The following is an 18,518-nucleotide window of genomic DNA, read 5'->3' as shown; positions in this document are numbered from 1 at the left end:
AGTATGAACAGCAGTGCTGGCCACAGACCCCTCTGCACTGATTGTAGAAGTGGGATTGGGTGAGAGCCAGTTAATCTCCACCATGCTGAGTGCCGGTGAGGGCAACTGGGACACTGCATACCCCACCCCACCCTGTTTTCCTTTGTTTTTTTTTTTTTTTTTTTTTTTTGGGGGGTGGTGTGCGGGATGTGATTCACGATTTTCAGTGCTGCATCGGCACTGATTGTAGGCAGTTTTCATCGCTATGAGGAGAAAGCTGTGTCCACTGTCACCACTCCCATCCCAGTGCTCGTCACCGACCTGCTTTCTGTTCCATGGGTTTGCGTCTTCTGCACAGGTGAGGGAGCTGCTGGCGGCTTCAGCAGGTGCGGAACGGCTGTGGGCCAGACCACAGCATCCGTCCTGAGGCTGCGGATGACCAGGTGAGGCGGGTCCCAGGGAAAAGACCAGCCAGAGTTCGGCTACCATGGACTCGATCACCTTGAGAGAGGCCAGAGTGCTACCAGCAGTCCCTTCGGTGCCGTGTGTAGAGGCAGGCGTGGCCGCCCCATCCAGATGGAAAGAGCCTGGGACTGGAGTCAAAAGCTGGCTCTGAGTTGGAGCTCTGCCTGGGCACTCGCCGGCTCCATTGGTGCCCGGCCTCTGACCGTCGACTTCCTCACCTGGAAGTGGGAACTCTCAGGCTCACGTGGGCAGTGGCTCCTTGTGAAGATCAGGAACATGGAGTGCGTTGGACAGCAGGGCGTGGTGAGAGTTCTACACGCTGCAGGTCACGGGACCTGGTCTGTTACAGTTAGTGCTGGGACGGGGCCGTGGCTGCTTGCACGCGTGGTCCTCAGGGCAGCACAGGGTGTTGGTCTTCCTCCCAGTGAATCGAAGTGGAATACCTTGAGTGACCGGGGTGTGTTCACACCACACTGTGTGGTCAACATCACGCTGGGTAGATGCTGTCAATAAAACATAAATCTCAACTGCGATGAGCCTTTTTTTAAATTGATTTTTTTCTCATCTTTTTGGTGGCAGCTTTGTGGAGATGTAATTCACATACCATAAAGAACACCCATTTAAAAGTTTCCAATTCAGTGGAGTTAGTAGGGAGGCATTTCAAAAATCTGATGAAAAATGGAGTTGAAAGATAATCTTAACTTTGGTGCAAAAATATTCAAAATCCATACATAAAAATGGGGTTGTGAAAACCTTCATGAAAAATATTTTTAAAAATCATGGATTTCCAATTTTTTTGCATCAAAATAAATATCTAATTGTTCCCCTCCAACTTCTTGGAGTCCCCTTTTCTGTTCAGGTTTGGGCAGTCATTGCCACAATCAATTTTAGGACATTTTCCTCACCCCAGAAGAAACCCCATACCCCTTTCTAGTCACTCCGCATTTCCCACGTACCCCTCAAGCCCAGGCGTTCACTGCCCATGCACCTGCTTTCTGTCTGCGTCTGGTGAGGCCTGAGGAACACCACGCTGAGAACCTTTCTTCTAATTTTGTTTAAAAGATTTATTTATTGGGTGGCATCGGCACCCCGGGTTCTAGTCTGGGTTGGGGTGCCGGATTCTGTTCCGGTTGCTCCTCTTCCAGTCCAGCTCTGCTGTGGCCTGGGAAGGCAGTGGAGGATGGCCCAAGTGCTTGGGCCCTGCACCTGCATGGGAGACCAGGAGGAAGCACCTGGCTCCTGGCTTCGGGTCGGCGCCGCTTGCCGGCCGTAGCAGCCATCTGGGGGGTGAACCAACGAAAGGAAGACCTTTCTCTCTGTCTCTTTCTCTCTCTCTCACTGTCTAACTCTGCCTGTCAAAAAAAAAAAAAAAAAAAAAAAAAAGATTTATTTATTTGAAAGAGTTACACAGAGAGAGGAGAGGCAGAGAGAAAAAGAGGTCTTCCATCCCTGGTTCCCCCTCCAATTGGCTACAACGGCCAGAGCTGTGCCGATCTGAACGGCCAGAGCTGTGCCGATCTGAAGCCAGAAGCTTCTTCCAGGTCTCCCACATGGGAGCAAGGGCCAAGGTGCCTGGGCCATCTTCTGCTGTTTCCCAGGCCATAGCAGAGAGCTGGATCAGAAGTGGAGTAGCCGGGACTTGAACCGGTGCCCATATGGGATGCTGGCGTTTCAGGCCAGGGCATTAACCTGCTGTGGCACAGCGCCGGCCCCATTTCTTCTCATTTTTAAAAAGTGCTTCACATCCTCATCTTTTACTGTCACATGCATGGCTCGGGGAGCCCTCGAGCTGGATGCTGGGGCCATACAGCTCTGAATGGAGGACTGGACAGAGCAGTTTCCAAGGTGTCCAACTATTAGACCTCTACTCTTACTTGGCCACTAGGTAGCTTGCTGCTGCTGATTGCCACTAGGTGGTGCTACTGCTCTGTCCCAACCAACCCACAACAGCCCTGGCTGGGGGATTGGCAGTGGCGTTCCCAAGTGTAAAGGGAATCCATTTTGTCTGTGGTCAAGGCTGGACGTCAGGAGTGACCCAGAAAGCAGGAAAGAAAGGCAAGACAGGAACCCCGAGTTGAGTGTCAGAGGTGACAGCCGTAGTCATGGTTACCATTTCTAGAGCGTGGTACTGTTGTGCCAGACACTTTTGCATCCATCATCTCTGATCTTCACAACCAGCAAGGCACTGTACTTGCTTTACAGGACGGAGAAACTAAGGTTCCAGAAGATGAAGTGACTCACTGGAAGCCACACGGCCGTGATCCAAGCATAAGCTTGGGCCTGTCCTTCTGCCTTGGAATCTGCTGCAGACCAAGACGCAGGCCCCAGAGCATGGTGGAGGGGGAGGGAAAGGCCTAGAGCCTGGGAGTACTGGGCAGCCCGAGGCGGGACGGTGTCCGCTGGGGGTGGGGGGAGGAGCCAGAGCACAGAGCTGGCCCAGAGGCCGGTGGAGCCCCGGGCCGAGTGAAGCCCGAGTCTCCTCGATGCTGAGCCGTGCTTGGGGAAGCAAGCACCAGAGGCGCGAAGGTCCCCAATCTGGATTGCGGTGACGGTGGAACAACTGTTTCAGAAGCATCAAGTGAATGGGTGAGTTTTATAGTATGTAAATTAGACCTTAATAAAGCTGCAGGAAATTTATACTCAGGAAACCAGTAGTGCCGAGGGTGCCAGGCGAGTGGGTCTCCGCAGTGCTGTAGCGTTCGAAGAGCGAGAGAGCAGCATCTCAGGGCGGAGAGCCTGGCGGGTGCCCGCCCAGTTCTGCATCAGGGGTGGGGAACCTTCCTTCTGGCAAGGGCCATTTCGTTGTTTATAACATTCATAGCCACACAAAGTTAGTGACTTAAAAACCGGCCATCTGCAGGCTTGTTCAATTCCAGGACCCGCCTGTGGTTGCTTTGGTGGGGCCAGACCTACAGGCGTTGCCCACCCCTGTTAAAGACTGTGCCGGGGAGCTCAGCAACTCGTAAAGCAGCCCTTTGCAGTCCGGGGCGACTAATCCCTGGAATACTGAAGTCTCTCACTTGCTCTCGTCCTGCGAGCGCTCGGAGCTTGAGGATCATCATTGCGTTCTCCCGAGGCGTTTTATCCCAGACAGAAATAGATCCCCCTTGTTTCTCACAGGACGGGATTTTCAGACTCCCCGTCTCCACTTTAATCTGTCAGCATCCCTCCTAAACTGTGGGAGCTGGTGCGGGCCTGCAGTCTGCAGAACCGTCCCCATGCTGGGGCTGACAGTTGGGATCCTAGAAGTAAGACTCTGGGTTCAACTCCTCGCTCCACCCCAGGCCAGCTGGGAGCCCAAGGTTAAGAATGTCTTCCTGACTGAGTTCTGACCTTCATTGGAGTTATCGTGAGGCTTGTGCAGGCGCTCACTTTCCACCGGGCAAAGGCTGGGCCCAGGCGAGCAATCCAAGCATACAGAAAACCCTCAGAAGGGGCCCCGGCCCCTCTGTCTGCTGAGCTGTTCTCCCTCGCGGCTTTGATGCCTGGCAGTGGGGGTGAGGCAGTGGGGACACGAACACTTGCCAATGTCTGGACTCAGCTACCCCGACAGTTCTTTGCTTACCAGCTTAGTTCCTCCCTCCTCCTCCCTCCTCTTTTTCTCTCCCACATTTTTATTTGAAAAATTTCAAAACACCCAAAGAAGCTGCAAGCAGTCTGTCGAGAACCTTCACCTCACTGCAGGAACTGTCCACACCTGCTCTGGAGCGCTCCCTTTGTGTCCTGGGCTGGTTTGTTTGCAGACACCGTGGCCCTCCCCCCCCCCCCCCCCCGCCCCGTAAGGACATCAGCATGATCTCCCAGGCGTGTGTTCTCCCATAGACACCTGGTAGAGTCTGACTGATTTCCCAGGGTCCTCTGCTTTCTGGCCCATGTTCAAGTGTCCTCCAGTGTCTCCTGTCTTTGTAGTGGCTTTTTTGTTTCAAACCAGAATCCAGTTTTGCCCATTACTTGGTTATGTTTTATTTAATATCTTTTATGCAATCTTTTTAAAAAAGATTTATTTTATTTATTTGAAAGAGTTACAGAGAGAGGTAGAGACAGAGGGAGAGGTCTTCCATCTGCTGGTTCATTCCCCAGTTTGCTGCAATGGCCGGAGCTATGCCTATCCGAAGCCAGGAGCCAGGTGCTTCCTCTGGGTCTCCCATGTGGGTGCAGGGGCCCAAGCACTTGGGCCATCTTCTACTGCTTTCTCAGGCCATAGCAGAGAGCTGGATAGGATGTAGAGCAGCCAGGTCTTGAACCAGCGCCCATATGGGATGCCGGCACTTCAGGGCAGGGCTTTAACATGCTGTGCCACAGTGCCGCCACACTATGCAATCTTTTTTTTTTTTTTTTTTTTTTTTTTTTTTTTTTTTTTTTTTTTTTTTTACAGGCAGAGTTAGACAGTGAGAGAGAGAGAGAGAGAGAGACAGAGAGAAAGGTCTTCCTTTCTGTTGGCTCACACACACACACCCCCCCCCCCCCAATGGCCGCTACAGCGGGAGCGCTGCGGCCGGTGCGCTACGCCAATCCGAAGCCAGGAGACAGATACTTCCTCCTGGTCTCCCATGTGGGTGCAGGGCCCAGGCACTTGGGCCATCCTCCACTGCACTCCTGGGCCACGGCAGAGAGCTGGACTGGAAGAGGAGCAACCAGGACAGAATCCGGTGCCTCGACTGGGACTAGAACCCAGTGTGCTGGCACCTCAGGCGGAGGATTAGCCTATTGAGCCGCGGCACTGGCCCTGCAATCTTTTTTTTTTTTTTTTTAAAGATTTATTTTATTTATTTGAAAGAGTTACAGAGAGAGGTAGAGACAGAGGGAGAGGTCTTCCATCTGCTGGTTCATTCCCCAGTTCACTGCAATGGCCGGAGCTACACCGATCTGAAGCCAGGAGCCAGGTGCTTCCTCCTGGTCTCCCATGCGGGTGCAGGGCCTAAGGACTTGGGCACCCTCCACTGCCCTCCTGGGCCACAGCAGAGAGCTGGACTGGAAGAGGAGCAACCAGGACAGAATCTGGCGCCCCATGTGGGACTAGAACCCGGGGTGCCTGTGCCACAGGCGGAGGATTAGCCAGGTGAGCCGCGGCGCCAGCCTATGCAATCTTTTTTTTTTAAAAAAAGTTTTATTTATTTGAGAGGCAGAGTTACAGACAGAGGGAGGGACAGGTCTTCCATCTCTGGTTCATTCCCAAAATGGCCACAATGGCTGGAGCTGGGCTGATCTGAAGCCACGAAGTGGGGGCTTCTTCCCAGTCTTCCACATTGATATAGGAGCCTGAGCACTTGGGCCATCTTCCACCGCTTTCCCAGGCCATAGCAGAGAGCTGGATCAGAAGTGGAGCAGCCGGGACTCAAACCGATGCCCATATGGGATGCTAGCACTGCAGGCTGCGGCTTTACCTGCTACGCCACGGCGCCAGCCCCCTCTTGGCATGTTTTCAAGAGAACCTCCTCTGGATCTCACCCTGTCACTGCACAGGCCCCTTCCCAAACTGCCCCCAAGGTGGCTCCAGTGAGGACCATATACCACCCGGACCCGCGATTGCTGATATTTTAGCCTTTTCTCATTGCGATCCCTTCACTGGAGGAGAGGGCTCTTGAGTTAGGACAGCCTACTGTGGGCCCGCCCAGGTCCATCTTAGCCCAGTTGATGGCTCCATTCAACTGACATCTAACCAGATTCTTTTCCTCATTTCCCCCTGCAGGTCCCAGGAATGCAAACACCGTGCAGCTTCTCCACCAACAGCCACGGTCTCCTCTGATGCCGCCCTCAATGCACTGACCCTACACCTCGTTTTCCACTGAGCCTAACCTTATATACAAAGCAGGTCTTTGCCTCCAGTGCAGCTGCACCAGAAGCAGCGTGAGCTCACTCTTGTAGACAACACAGTACCTGTACGTGGTAAGCACTCAACGTCAGCTCTTCCTGGGGCTCTGGAGATTGGGGCGCTCCCCTCCTTCCTCCGTCTCCTCCGTGTGGCTGTGTTTGGGCACCTGCCTTGTACTGAGTGAACCTGGGGTCCTCTGAGGCCTGCAGTCCCTTTCACGTGCCTGTGGTGAGGCCAGGCCTCCTGCTTCTACACGCGTGCGGCTGCTTTGGGGCGCTAAGGAGGGACTTGCATTTGTCTCTATCTCATCTAGGCTTGGGCCCTTCGTGCCAACCTGTGGGCTTTAGTTTGAGTCTTGGACTTGGTCACTGAATGTATTCATTCTCCCCGAATTTGCTTTCTGCAGATTTCATACCGGGACCCCTGGGTCATCACCTGAATCAGTGATGGATACTGAATGAGACGGGAGCCCGCCGACAGAGACCTCCCTGTAGCTTGCCAAGTGGTTCTCGTAAGCAGCATGTGCTTACCCAGTGAGCACAGTGTGCTCTACAGTGGACACGATTCCATTTTTTAAACAAATATTTACTTATTTATTTGAAAGGCAGATTCACTGAAAGGAGAGAAACAGGGGCTGGCGCTGTGGCACAGCAGGTTAACACCCTGGCCTGCAGTACCAGCATCCCATCTGGGCGCCGGTTCTAGTCCCAGCTGCTCCACTAGAACCATCACCTGCTGCCTCCCTGGGTGCACATTAGCAGGAGGCTGGAAGTGGGAGCAGAGCCCAGACTTAAACCCAGGCAGTCTGATGGGGTTTGTGGGTGTCCCAAGTGCCCGTCCCCCAGAAGAGCCCCCCTTGAGTGCTGCCTCATCTACCTTGGGTTCCAGTGACTCCACAACCATGTTTTAGCACCTTTCCAGGCTGCAGGGTCCTCTCCTTAATAAAGAAAATGGAAGAATGCTAGCAGGAGGCCTTTTTTTCAGTCTTTTATTAACATCACATCATCTGTATTGAACAATGGGTCTATCTCTGTCCTGTTACTATTTTTTTAAGGCAGAATTACAGAGAGAGATGGGGGCAGGAGGGAGGGTAGGGTGAGGAGAATCACTGTGTTCCTAAATATGTAATATGGAATGCATGAAGTTTTTATACCTTAAGTAAAATTTTTAAAAAATATTAGAGAAGGGGAGAGAGAGAGATCTTCTGTTGCTAGTTCATGCCCCCAAATGGCCGCAACAGTCAGGGCTGGGCCAGGCTGAAGCCAGGAGCTTCTTCTGGGTCTCCCACATGGGTGCAGGGGCCCAAGCACTTGGGGCATCCTCTGTTGCTTTCCCAGGCACATTAGCAGGGAGCAGGATGGGAAGTGGTGCAGCAGGGACTTGAACCAGTACCCATATGGGATGTTGACTGCAGGCTGTGGCTTAACCCACTGTGCTACAGCTGTTAGTCTTGCTCTGAAAGTAATTTAGCTTTCAAGGCTGTTCTTGTTACATTTGCATTGCATGATAAGCCTCTGCCTTTCAGGGTTCGTGGATCGTAGTATTTGAGACCAGCTTCGTTTCCTGGGCGCTTACCTTGTACTCAATGTCTTACATGTGTTTAGCTCTTTAGTAAACATTTCTGAAATTGTCCATTCCTATCTGCCTTTGTTTTTCCTCATCCGCATCCTCTTAAATACCGGGCTTGGCTGGGAGCTATCAGGGGCAGCCCCCTGCCTTTAAAAGCTGCCTCTCTTTACTTCCTCTTAGGCAAGTGGGTCCCCCTCTGGGTACCTAAGGAATCCAGCTTTCCAAGCCCTGCAGGAGGGCTGGGCTCCCTGGGGCAGTCTCGCTGAGCCAGGGCCTCCCCGCAGGGTAGCCAGTGGTCTCTGAGAAGGGAGAAGAAGCCAAAAATCTAACCACAGCAGGGGGCAAAGAGTGGGAAGGGGGACTGAGCGCGGGCCCTGGGGTGCAGTGGGAAGGCGGCTAAAGTCTGGGAAGCCTGGCCGTGGGTCTGGAAGCAGAGAGAAGTCTCTGTAGAAGGAGCTGTGAGCCGGGTGGTCCCAGGGTTTCCTTTCTCTCCGGTGCGGAGGAGTGCCTCTGTCCTCCCCTTCCCCGCCCTGCTGGTGATGAGCAGGCCAGGGCTTCCCAGGGTGCTCTGCTTTCAGCAGAGTGGGCTTGTGATTCCCCGAGGGCCACAGGTCCCCTCACTCCTGGATCTTGCCTCTCTTCTGTTATTTGCATGTTTTGAAGAATGAATATTCCTCCCCACCACGCTGGCAGCCCTTTGAGATAAGTGGTTTTGTGACGGTTCTCTCCCAGGGCCAAGCTCACGGCTGGTGTTCAACAAATATTTGGTGAGTCAGTGAGCGGAATTATGGGGGCGATGCCGTTTGCCCTCAGAAGGCTCTCTGGAACGAGCTGATGCCATAGGCTGGGGAGGAGAGAAGGTGGCTGGAGTTAATGAGTGAGCACGGGGGAAGTCACAGAAGAGCAGTTACAACAGGCTGGTGAAGTTTGGATGCTTCCAGAGCTTTCTTCCTGGGGCACAGGGAGGTGGGGAGTGCAGGGGATTTGGAGGCGCGGCCAGTGATGTTTAGAGGGACTGCGGAGGCCAAGAGGAGAGCCGGGCGTTCATACGCGGTTCCTGTGGAAGGTGGATGGAGCCGGGAGACAGACAGGTGTGGCTCTGTTCCTCGGCCTTCCTGCAGTGGGAGTGCAGTGAAGGAAACGCCGTGTGGGGGACCCCACGGCTGCTCTGTTCTCTTGTGAGCCCCAGTTTTCAGGCAGATCAGGGAAAATCAGAGACAAGCGTCTCCCTGCCACTGCAGGGCTCCGGGGGCACCCGGGGCAGCCAATATTTTGGGGGTGAAATCCCTGAGCTCCTTCCACATCCAGGTTCTCCCCTGGGTCCCTCTGCCTGAGTCGCAGAGCAATCTCTCTAACCCCTCAAGGCACCCGTTGCCAGATGCGCGCATTTCCAGGCACGTGTTCTGTGTGCAAAGACTGCTCAGTTGTTATTTGTTCATCTGACCGAAGACCCCGGATGAGACCAGCACCTCAGAGGAGCCTGTCTTTCTGTGGACAGCCTGCAGCAAGCCTCCTCGCAATGCCCTGGTCAATATGCACTGACCAGGCGGTCCCTTCCTGGTCAATAGGCACTGACCAGGAAGGGACCAGAGATAGGTGAGGGGGAGTCAGAAGAAAGAAAGACCTGCTGTGTGGATCACCAACGACAGGGTCATCCCAAACAGAAACGTGCCTTTCGGGGCTCTGTGTGGGGGGAGAGCTGCCTTCTGCTTAGGGTAATTTGGTGGGGATAATACTGCAAAACACTCAGGATCTTACAGAGTGAGCCTCAGTTCTCGGACAGAATTCCTGACCTCCTTGAGTTGGTTGAGAGAAGAAGGTGGTGCGAGGGGCGCGTTCACAGGGCACCACTGCTGAGCGGACCCTGCACCTGCACCCGCTGCCTGCTCCCTGAACATGAACCCCCACTGCAGGCCGCATTGGGTCGCTTGGTTTCCTGCGGATGACATTTAAACACGAGCTTGGGAATCTGGACAGCCAATTAACAGAACACGGCTCCAGAAATTGTAGGTTTCAAATTTCAGAGGAATTGGCGAATTTAGACAACTCGAGTGTCTTCTCCCGGGTCGACAGCCTCAGCCTTCGAGTTCCTGCTGCTGAGGGCTTGCTGCTGGGACAGGCGCTGACGGGAAGAAGAAATAATGTTCCCAATTATCTTGCCAGCCACGGAGATGTTTAAAAAATCCACCCCTCCCCACCTCCACAACCATCTCTAAGTGGCTCCATTTTCTGTGTTTCAGTCGGCTGGCAGGCCAGGAAGGCTGTTTCTCTCGGGATGTGTTTTGCTGTCCCTGCCTGGAGGGGGAAGGGCTTGGCAGGCAGCCAAGGCCTTGGGAGGAATAGAGCCACAGATCCCGGCTCCGGGACCCCCCTCCAGCAGTCTTGATTCGTCATCCACCCTCCTTGCTTTCCCTCTTTGCCCTGTGTAAGGAGAGACAGCTAAGGGCAGAGTCTTGTGGGAGATCCTCAGCTGGTACCCTACCTAGCAGAAAACTGGTGATCCTGGCTTTCTGGGGGCTCAGTTTCTCCATCTATAAAATGGGTATGATAGTGTCTTGCAGCATCATTCTGTGATCCCGTCCCCTACAGTATCTGTCACACTGCCAGGTTGCAAGTGCAGGCTCTGAGGTCAGACTGCATTAGCTGTGGGACCCCAGGCGAGCAGCTGAGCCCCACTGTGCCTCAGTTTCCTCCGTGGAGACTCACAGGGGTCATGCACAGAAGGCACTTGCTATGGTGAGTGCCATTTAACCAGGGCTCTGGCTGTCACCGCGTACCGCTGTCCTCTGTACTGACTGTGTGTGGGGCTCCGGTCTCGGCATCACCTCTGTGTGCCTGGTGCCCTGGAGGTCCAACATCTCCTTTTTCTGCTTGCCTCCAACTTGCTTGCTTCCTCTTCCTTTTCTTGGCCCATTACTCATTCAACAAATACAGATTAAGTGGCTGCCATGTGCTGGGCACTGGAGAGGAGGAAGGCACTGGGGTCACCGGAGTGGACCAACCAGTGAGCCCTGCACAGGCCTCTGGGGCACCAGCACCACGGTGGAGAAATCCAAGCCCAAAGACTGAGCGAGCCCAAGCCCGCCTGAGTCAGGGCTGGCGTCAGCCTCAGCCCCCGGGGAGAGAGGAGCATTCCGTGGGAGGGGCTCCTCTCCCCTGCGAGGAGACAGCGCGCTGAGGCCAGAATCTGGCTGGGGGTGTGGGGGGGGAAGCGGGGTGATGCTGACAGCGTGGCTGTCACATCCTGGAGCTCTGTAGCCAGGGACAGGGAGCTTCGCCCTGCAAATGACAGAACCGTCCCCCACAGGTCACTGCCGGAGCACGTAGGACAGGACGCCGCTACCTCTCCCCAGACAGGGTAACGTCACGGAGGCTAGGGCAGCTCTGGGGGCAGAGGTGGACACCTGCTCGCTCCCCCATCATGGCACCTCCCCCAGAGCCACACAGAGATGCTGCACACCTCAGTGCCTTTGCACAGGCTGTTCTGTCTACTGAGCTCGCCCCTCTGCCTTATCAGGCCTTCTCCATCACTGTCCCTCCCACGTACCCTCAGGACTTGGCTCTCGGCCGCCTCCTCTGGGAAGCTCTCAATACTGCAGGCAAGAGGGAGTCCCTACCCACTCCAAACCACTCTGGTGCCTTGAACGTACTTGGCTGTGACACTATCACACAGAATGATCACCACTTGGGTGTCTGTTCCCCCCGCCCCACACAGCGAGTTCAGCCAGGGCCAAGCACATCACTGGCACCCAGAAGGTGTGTACTGAGGAAGGCCACTGCTCATCCCTTCCCTGTTTTATTTTTATTATCCAAAGAAGGCACATTAGCAGGGAGCTGGATCAGAAGTGGAGCAGCTGGGACTCGAACTGGTGCCTCTATGGAATGCCGGCTTTACCCGCTACACCACAGAGCCAGCTCCTCAAAGACTTGCTTTCTAAAGTAAATGTTCTGTTTTTTCCATTGTTGTTTTTGGCATGGTAGGAAGGCAGTTTTGAATGTGTGTCTCAGTTTTCTGGTTCCTAGAATGAGACGTTGCCGGTGAGAAGCCAGTGCCGTCCTCAGCATTGCTCCATGCAGAGACCCCGCCCACGGTCATGTCCATCTGTGCGAAAGCTCCGCCTTTCTCCATCTGCTCTGTTGGGTGCTCAGTGGACTTCTCAGCTCTGCAAATACAGGGCTCAGTCCTGAGACACCGTTGTGTGTGTGTGTGTGAGTGTGTATATGTGTGTATGTGTGTATGTAAGTGTATATGTGTGTATGTGTGTGCATGTATGTGTGTGTGTTTTAATGATTTATTTATTTATTTGAAAGGCAGAGCTACAGATAGGCAGAGGCAGAGAGAGAGGTCTTCCATCCACTGGTTCCCTCCCCAGGTGGCCGCAACAGCTGGAGCTGTGCTGATGCTAAGCCAGGAGCCAGGAGTCTCCCACATGGGCACAGGGGCCCAAAGACTTGGGCCATCTTCCACTGTTTTCTCAGGCCATGGCAGAAAGCTGATCGGAAGTAAAACAGCCAGGACCCAAACCGGCACCCATGTGGGATGCCAGCACCCTCTGTGCCACAGCGCCGGCTTGTATTTTTTTTCTTTAATAACGACTCCCCTCTGTTTTCTCTTTTATTGCTTGTACCTCATAGATGATTCTTCCATTGTTTTTCCTCTCTCCTATTTTCCATACTTTTGAAAAAGATTTATTTGACTTAATTGAAAGGCAGAGTGAGAGAGAGAGAGAGGAAGAGACTCAGAGAGAAGTCTTCTACCCATTGGTTCACTTCCCAAACGGCCGCAACAGCCAGGGCTGGGCAGACCGAAGCCAGGAGCCAGGAGCTTCATCCAGGTCTCCCACATGAGTGCAGGGGCCCAAACACTTGGGCCATCCTCTGCTGATTTCCCAGGCACATCAGCAGGGAGCTGGATTGGAAGCAGAGCAGCTGGGACTCCAACCAGCACTCTGGTATGGGACGCTGGTGGTGGTTTAACCTACTGTGCAGAAGTGGTGAGTCTTTTCTGGGGGCCGTTCAATTTCTCCAGAGAAGAATCCACCCACTGACCTCCCTGGAGGCGTGGGGGTGGGGTAGCACGGCTGTGGCTGCCAATGACCTTGGCCGTGAGAGGGGTAAAGCAGGCAGGGGCGAGGGTGCAAGCACTCAGTAGGAGGACTTGTGGGCAATCTCCTCTCTGTTCTTCTGCCGAGGGGGCTTAGACTCTCAATCGCTCTGCAAAGGAAAGCTCTGGTGGGCAGTGCACAGGCGGCGGTGGCCTGCCTGCGCTGAACGGAGGTGGGACCTCGTGGCGTCAACAGCCCCTTAGCCCTGCTCTCCAGCCAGCCACGCAGTTCTCCCTCGGGGCACTGCTACCTGCCAGTCCCTCACCTGGCCGCTCGAGTCAGCTCCGGGCTCTCCGGCATCGCTGGGCATGTGGTCTTCAGCTTCCTCCCTGCTCGGCTCTCCAGCCTCCATCTTGTTCCTGCAGGCTTCCCTCCATTTTTTCTGGAGTTCCAGGATGAAATCACATCGCAGCCATGCGCCAATTTTGCAAGTTTGAGATGTGGGAGTAAAAGCTTTTAAAGCTAGATTGTGTTTTTGCAACTGTGGACCTAAGGGGACCCAAGAGGAGCTCTACCTAGCTTTTTATGCTAGCCATCGTGTGGGTTCCATTATGACCTGAGTGGCCTCTCTCCTCTGGGTCACCAGTTCTTTAAAAAATATGAGAAATTGAGAGACAACCAGGAGGCCTGGGTGATCACAGGGGTGGCGAAACTTCCGAGTGCTGGTTGGTGCCATTTAACTGGGAGAGGAGGAGGCCCAGGGATGCTTAGGTGTTCAGCTGAATTCAGATTTCTTTCTTTCTTTGTGTGTGTGTGTGTGTTTTTTTTTTAAGATTTATTTATTGGAGCTGCTGTTGTGGCATAGCAGGTAAAGCCACCACCTGCAATGCCGGCATCCCATATGGGCGCCGGGTTCTAGTCCGACTGCTGCTCTTCCAGGCCAGCTCTCTGCTGTGGCCCAGGAGGGCAGTGGAGGATGGCCCAAGTGCTTGGGCCCTGCACCCACGTGGGAGACCTGGAAGAGGCTCCTGGCTCCTGGTTTTGGATCAGCACAGCTCTGGCCATTGCTGCCAACTGGGGAGTGAACCAGCGGATGGATGCTCTCTCTCTCTCTCTCTCTCTCTTTCTCTTTCTCTCTGCCTCTCCTTCTCTCTGTGTGTAACTCTGATTTTCAAATAAATAAATAAATATTTTTAAATGTTTATTTATTTATTTGAAAGAGTCACAGCGAGGAAGGGGGGCATCTTTAAACTTCTAGTTCGCTCCAAAAATGACTGCCATGGCTGGGGGCTGGAGCAGACTGAAACCAGGAGTCAGAACTCCAACCAGGCCTCCCATGTGGGTGCAGGGGTCCAGCTATTTGGATTATCTTCCACTGCTTTCCCAGGTGCATTAGCAGGGAACTGGATCAGAAGTAGAGAAGCTGGGACTCAAACTGGCACTCGTACGGGATGCCAGCGTCTCAAGTGGTGGCTTAACCGGCTGCACCATAATGCCAGTCCCCCAGATCGTCTCCTGAGATCCCACTGAATTCTGGGATTCTAACCTCAAATGCAGGGGCCCAGTGTTTGCAAAGCTGAGTGTTGGAGCCAGGGGTGGATCCAGGTTCTGTGACTCTTAAAGCTTCTACTATTTTGGTGTATTCCATAAGAAAAATAAGGGACAAGGAATTAGGCACAGAGCCTAGGAAGGAGCCTCGTGAGTCGGGGACCACGGGCATAAATGAAGCAGTTTCCCAGTAAGCCCTCCCTGGCCTGACCCGCCTGTTCCTGCTTCGGGCCTGGGGAGCGCAAAGCCTCTCCCCAGCGGATGTACTCTTCCCCCCAGCTCTGTAGGGCAGCAGAAGTGGAGTGGACGCTCCCCGGAGTTGGGCACAGGGCTGGGGAGCATCTGAGCTCGGAGTCCGTGCAGGTGGCCCTGAGCGCCAGGAGGGCCGTGCACGCCCCCGTGCCGCGAGCAGAGCTCGACGCTGCAGCTGTCTCGCCTCTGATCGCCTCTGAGGGCAGCCAGATTCCTGCAGCCCCGGCGCAGCGACCTGAGAGGCTGTGCTGGCCCGGGAGGCTCGGCTGCTTCCTGCCCTCCTCTGCCAGCCACAGCCCTGCTTGTGGGGCCCGAGGCAGGCGTCACCACACAGCTCTGCACTCGGACACTTGGGCGGGATCCCGCCGCCAGCCCTGTCCCCAGATTGTCCCCACCGCCCTCTGGGCCTTTTTGGACTTATCTGGAGCTACAATACCTGGAAAACTCCAGACCCAGGCCAGGCCCTGCATTCAACCTCCGAGCAATATCTTTCCTCTTAGAATTGTAAAAAAAGTGGCCGGCGCCGCGGCTCACTAGGCTAATCCTCCGCCTAGCGGCGCTGGCACACCGGGTTCTAGTCCTGGTCGGGGCGCCGGATTCTGTCCCGGTTGCCCCTCTTCCAGGCCAGCTCTCTGCTGTGGCCAGGGAGTGCAGTGGAGGATGGCCCAGGTGCTTGGGCCCTGCACCCCATGGGAGACCAGGAAAAGCACCTAGCACCTGGCTCCTGGCTCCTGCCACCGGATCAGCGCGGTGCGCTGGCCGCAGCGCGCCTCCGCGGCGGCCATTGGAGGGTGAACCAACGGCTAAAGGAAGACCTTTCTCTCTGTCTCTCTCTCACTGTCCACTCTGCCTGTCAAAAAAAAATTGTAAAAAAGTTTATTTGCTTATTTGAAAGGCAGAGAGAAAGAGAGAGATCTTCCATCCAGATGCCCACACAGCCAGGGCTGGGCCAGGCGGAAGCCCACAGCAGACCACGCACTGGCAGTGGCTTCTGAAGCCCTCCTCGCCCGCCCCGGTGCCCAGGCCCTGTGCAACCTTGCAGGAAACCTGTTTCCCTGCCCTCCTTGTCCTTGTCTGTAAAACTGGGAAAACAGCCCCAGGAAGGGCTGCTTTTCTTCCCGTGGCAAAGGTCTGCGTGGGGCTGGCCTCTCCCGCACTCTAGCTTCTGGCCCAGCTGCAGGGTGCTGGCCAGGGGCCCTGCCGTCAGGTGCCGTGGGCATCCGCGGGCAGGTGCAGGCACTTGGACCCCAGGTTTGCTCTCGGGTTGATGATGGCGTCCTCCCATGCCCCTGAGCTGAGGCCCGCTGGCTGCGGCGGCTGGGAAGGGAGGAAAGCAGCCGTCTCCTTTAGGGACTGCCCCAAATCTCTCACAAGGAGACAGGCTGTACAGAACACAGACCCGAAAATGCATCTTAAAAGGCTTCCTAATGAAGCCAATGCTAAACAACTCATGCTAGACAAACCTCTGGACGAGCAGCGCTGGGGGCGGGGCCACAGCTTTCTCAGCAGGAGCAGGTGGGCTGAGGTGGGGGTGGGGGAGACAGCAGAGAGGCTGCGGAAGTTTCTGGAAGGATGACCTGAGCACCCCGCCAGGGCTCACCGGGGCCTGCAATTCTACCCCGACACCCCCCGGCCCTATCCCTGCATTTACGTCAGCCGTCTCCCAAACCTACCTCTTTTGGGGGAACCAGTGCATGTAGGGGTTTCCTTGATGGACTTGAAAAGCCATTGATGGCACTTGCAAACATCTGTAAAATATCTATTCATTTATTTGAGAGAGAAAGAGAAACACAGAGACAGAGAAGGAGAGTGAGAGAGAGAGAGAGAGCACTCCCTTTGCTGGTTCACTCTCCAAGTAGGCACAGTGGCCAGCACTGGGCCAGGCTAAGCTGGAGCCAGGAACTCAGCCCAGGTCTCCCAGGGCTGGCAGGACTGCAATTACTGGAGCCATCGTTGGCTGCTTTGAGGACGTGCATTAGTAGGGAGCTGGAACCTCAGGAGGCCTCCCCTTGGGAGAGTCGTCCCAGCCGCACTCCCTGGCAAGTAGTCCTGGCCTTCCACTGCCCGCACAATGCGTCTGGCGCTGCGCTGCCTGTGGGGGACAGGAGGAAGACCACACACAGTCCTTGTCTGCCCGTGTCGGGCTCCCAGATCGGGGGCCTTGGGCACCAGACCAGAACCTGTTGCCTGATTGGTACAACACAACAGTCACTAATCACAGCTGTCGGGAGAGCCGAGCGACGTCAGGTCTGCAAGTGCATCCACAGAATGCAACTGGAAGTGGGATCTGGCTTCTGGGAAGCTCTGGAAGGGCACCGGAAGCAGCATCGGCACGGCCTGGGAGTCGCCCTTTGTGCCAGCTCAGCAGCTTCTGTGCTGGGACTTGGAGAGACTCATTTTTGATAGCGGAGCCGTGTTCAGATCGGTGACTCGGCAATTCTGGGCTCAATGATGCAGCAGTTTGAAGGCTGGTGGATACAGGCACAATTACATACACAGGGTGTTTATAAACCGGGGTTGCTGACAGTCACAAGAATAACCATGGCTAAGAGTGACAGAGCGCTCGCTGTGCGCCGGGCCCCAAGTGAGTTTACGGATTGACTCGCACAGTCGTTGGGTTGCAGGCACGGAGGACACCTGGCACAGGCTCCTCCCCCTGGGCTGCGGCCACCTTCAGGGCCGGTTCATTCTCGTCGTTCTCACTGAAGCCTCCCATAAGCCATGTCCCCTCTCCTCAAAGTCCTAGAAGGTCAGAGCCAGGGGACCTTGGTGAGCCCCTGCCGGGCTCCTCATTTCGCAGATAAGGCAATAAAACCCACGAAAGGGAAGCTCATGCTTTTCTAGACGACCGAGAAGGGCTCTCTGAACGCCCCGGTAGGTGCTCAGACATCTGGCCTGGAGGCGGGGCCACCTCTCACTGACCACCAGTGATCTTGGGTGGGGTCTTCAGGTTAAGGGTCACGCCGGGGTCAAGATGGGTACATGCGTGCTCCCCAGGATTTCCGTCCATTCCACTCTCCTTTGGGGCTATCACTTCCTGCTGTGGTCCGGGCCACCTGGGGTCCCCTCGGGTCAAGCGACTGAGGTGGGGGCTCGGGGGACACCTTCAGCGAGGCACGGAGACTCCGCTGCGTGACAGGGACCCGAGCTGGTCACTGCAGCACTGTGCAAGGGGCAGAACCCTCACCTACTTGTGGCCACCCTAGGAAATCGAAACCACCATACACCCAGCTAGCTGGGGCTGTGCTTGGCTTCCCATGACCCCCCAGGCCCCAGCCGGTCTGTAGGCCAGTGCCTGGGACCCAGAGGCAGACCTCCGGTTGCCCCAGAGCCTCTGCTGTGTCCCTTTCTCTGTCTCTTGGACTAGATAGCCGTCCTCCATGCCACCTGAGCCTCCCTGGGCCAGGCTGAGCTCCCGCCTCAGCTTCCCAGAGTCCTGCAGGGGCAGCATCTCCCCAGGGCCCTGCTCACACGGCACAGCCACCTGTGCATTGACTTCTACCCGGAGAGACAGCTGTGTGCACGCTCATGAGTGCATGTGTGTGTGGGTGTGTGTATGTGTGCATATGTGTGGGTAGATGTGCCTGTGTGCAAGTGTGTGCATGCATGTGTGTGAGTGTGCATGGGTGTGTGTGCAGTGTGTGTGGGTGGATGTGTGGGTTTGTGTGTGCATGTGTGTGTGGGAGGCTCACACCTTCGCTGCTCCCTGCCCACGTGTGCTTTTCCAAGTTGGAATTATTCTTCCCTTCTAATGGTGGCCGCCTCTGGGCCACCCCCAGCCTTTCTCTTCTCCTCAGGACTGGATCTCCACCCCTGAGTCTCCTTAGCCCACGCGCCACACTGCAGGA

The 18,518-nt window shown here is 55.2% G+C and overlaps 1 long non-coding RNA gene across 2 annotated transcripts; it reads left to right on the top strand.

The window, feature by feature from the left end:
• Positions 1-162: 162 nt before the first annotated feature.
• On the top strand, positions 163-7,890 carry LOC149121115 (uncharacterized). Of its 2 annotated transcripts, XR_016223561.1 has the most exons (3): positions 163-3,030; positions 6,134-6,330; positions 6,663-7,890. It is a non-coding gene; the product is annotated as an uncharacterized LOC149121115 (long non-coding RNA). The 2 variants fall into 2 exon arrangements; XR_016223560.1 differs by lacking the exon at positions 163-3,030 and having other exon boundaries at positions 4,767-6,330.
• Positions 7,891-18,518: the final 10,628 nt, after the last annotated feature.

Source organism: Oryctolagus cuniculus, chromosome 17 (genome assembly GCF_051225735.1).
Source record: "Oryctolagus cuniculus isolate XC-2025 breed Fujian yellow rabbit chromosome 17, ASM5122573v1, whole genome shotgun sequence".
Classification (NCBI taxonomy): Eukaryota; Metazoa; Chordata; class Mammalia; order Lagomorpha; family Leporidae; genus Oryctolagus; species Oryctolagus cuniculus.
The sequence above is the reverse complement of the archived record's forward strand: the minus strand, read 5'-3'. Positions and strand labels throughout refer to the sequence as shown.